The 2,944-nt window shown below is 36.9% G+C and overlaps 1 long non-coding RNA gene across 1 annotated transcript; it reads left to right on the top strand.

Annotated features, from left to right (window-relative positions):
• The first annotated feature begins 63 nt into the window (after nucleotides 1-63).
• Nucleotides 64-2,060, top strand: LOC112113539. Its single transcript, XR_003369746.2, has 2 exons — nucleotides 64-803; nucleotides 834-2,060. It is a non-coding gene; the product is annotated as an uncharacterized LOC112113539 (long non-coding RNA).
• Nucleotides 2,061-2,944: the final 884 nt, after the last annotated feature.

The raw sequence follows: 2,944 nt of genomic DNA, 5'->3' as shown, positions 1-2,944 counted from the left end.
GACACAATACTCCAGCTGAGGCCTAACCAGAGCAGAGTAGAGCGGAAAATAAATAAGAGGTGTGTTTACATGTTACTTCACTGGTATGTTAGTTTTCGTGGGCCAGATCCTTTCTGACCCATGCACAGAAGACATAAGGAATGGAGAGAATACTCCCTCTCCATTACTGTTGGGTGGCAAATGATGCCTCAAAGGGAAGTAGAGGAAAGGGAGACAAAAGCATGGCCTTTTGCCCAGATATGCACCAGCAGAGCTTGCTGGCCATGTAGTGGAGTAAGCTGTACTCCACAAAAGAGTAGAGTGGTGGGAGCATTGCCCCTGTGTGCCCAGGGCCTCTGGGAGGCATTTTGCCTCCTTGTAGCAGAAAATCTCCCATTACTATCTCTTAGTGAGTGTAGCTCCATGGTGTCCTTTGCTATGGGCTATGCCTAACTGGCACCATCTAGCCCTGTTTGGCTGTGTTCTCTACCACCACATAAGTCACGCATCAAATGACTTATAGGTAAGGAAAAACATTTATGAACCCAGCTGGTACTAAGGCTTCACTCAAGTATTCATCTGATACCAACAGTTGTTAGTTTCAGGTTCACAGAATTAGTGGTATGTTCTTTCTTCAGTAATAAAATGCACTTGCATTATTGTAGATTCTTTGTATGCACTGAGGGGAGAATAAACTCTTTACAACTGGACTCCAGCACTAATTTTAAAGTAGGTGGACTTCTGAATTATTACCACTTTATTAAGGAGATGCTCTACAAATCTTTTTTAATTAAGTTAGCTCCTTTTCCTGGTGAAAAAAATAGGTAAGGGGGTTTGTAGCTGTGTGTAGTGAGTGCAGTTATGCTTAGGACTATTTTTTGCTATGTGTAGTATTTTTACATAAGTTGAACCAAAATTGTTTCTTTTGTGAATATATTGTCTTGCAAATTACATCTTTTTATTAATGTAACATGTAGGCACAATTTTCAAGGAAAATATGTTTGTCTATCAAGTGAGCTAATAAAATTCAAAGATTAACATATAGTAAATCCAAATTTAGAGAAACAGTGATTGTATAATCATAGCCTCACCCACTGTTATACAGATCATACTTAAAATACTACATATTATAGTGATAATGAGCATGTAGTTAACCATACAGCATTACGTTAAATCCAAAGTAACTCGCTTGAACTTAATGGGAGTTGTTTTGGGTTTACAATCAGTAAAAACCAGAGCAAAATTTGACCCAGAATGAGTAAACTTTTAACTGCCTAAGATCTGTTTCTGATTGCACATTCACTTCACCTCTTGTTCGGTACCCGTAAGTCTCTTGTAGAAGGTTGCATACTCCTTGAGTCCATCAGCAAAACATATTAATCCCTCATCTACTGTTGCTGACAATAGTAAATCTTCATTCTTGTAAGCCTCTTTTACACCAAGAAAGTCACTTGTTGCTGACTATGTTTGTCAGTAACAGGTCTCCCTGAACCAACGTTAAAAATGGTTTAATTGGTACTGTGCAAGGGCCAGAAGAATTTTTCAGCACCGTTACAAAAAGTGTGGTCTCTTGTCATGATATATATGCTGAAAATGGCTGTATCCTCAACTGCTCTAGCAGTAAAATTGTTTTTAACTCTGGTTCTGGGTGACCTGTTGCTGACAACCGTGGTGAGCAATAGGTGAGTTACCTAGTGTAGAAAGATTTAAGAAGATAGAGGCTTACTAGATTGAAAAGATGTAAACTTCAGACATGCAATTTGTTGCATGCTTGTTGGAATGAAACAGATCAGAGTCCAGGTGAAGCACAGAATTTTTAATGAATCAAGCCCTTAAATGTTATTTGATCTTTATCATTGTAAACATATCCTTAACCACAAATGTATTACTACAGTTATATATGCACCTAAGTGATCTGACCATCTCTTTGTTCATACATGTAGAAGTACAGTACATAGTGCTTGCAAATCCTTCGCATATTCCAAGAGATTTATAGTTCTTCACAAATTGCTCTCTCTAGTGCTGGGAAATCATTTGCTGTCATGCATTCTACAACATGCACTCTATAATATTACCAAAAATAGTACAAACAAAATGGTACAGCTCAACTGCATTAAAAAAAAGAAAAGTGACAATGCTTGCAGTTCAGCCAAGTAATTTTTAGGAGAAATACAATAGTCATGTTGTGCATTTGAAATGGATAATAAAAAATTATTGAAGGCAAAAAAATATAATCTTATTCTCTCAGGCTTTCAATCCAACACATGCACCTGCACACACTTGGAAATGAAATCTGAACAAGTTCAAAAGACACACGACTAAGAGCCAAATCCTGCAATCCTTATTTGGGAGTAAATCCTGACTGATGGTGAGTATTTGCAATTTCCACTGCCTTCAATGAGAGTTGACAGGTTCTCAGCACTTCTCAGGATTTGGCCTTTAATTCTTACTGAGGTAAAACTCCCACTGAAGTTAAAAGAAATTTTGCCTGATTAAAGGATGCAGGATTTGGCCCTAAGAGAATAGTATTAACAATGTTAACAATAGTATTAACATTCCATAACAAATTCAAAAACTTATACTAGAAATTAAATTCAGAGAACAACAAAAATCTCAAGGCAGCTGAGCAATTTTCAACACACATTCTCAGAACCTTAAACAATAGTGGCTGTTGCATGTATGGCCATCAGGAAACACAGCTGTGCTTCTTTCTGTAACAATTAATTACTTCCGCTGTATATAAAATTGAACGTATTGGGTACTCTGGTGCGGAAAAAGGATATCCTGATACACTGCTCCTATTTCCTTACTAAAGGCTTTTACTGAACCTTTCACCATTAATTCATTTACAGTGAATTATCCTGTGATGAAAAAGGAAAGGCCAAAATGGATGGCTAACTATCATCTCAAAAAGCTATTTTCTTTTGCATTTTTGTCTCTCATATTTATATTTTTATTTGACTAT

The sequence above is a fragment of the Terrapene carolina genome, unplaced genomic scaffold (assembly GCF_002925995.2).
Source record: "Terrapene carolina triunguis isolate 2854851 unplaced genomic scaffold, T_m_triunguis-2.0 Scaffold95, whole genome shotgun sequence".
Classification (NCBI taxonomy): Eukaryota; Metazoa; Chordata; order Testudines; family Emydidae; genus Terrapene; species Terrapene triunguis.
This window is presented reverse-complemented; position numbering and strand designations above follow the sequence as displayed.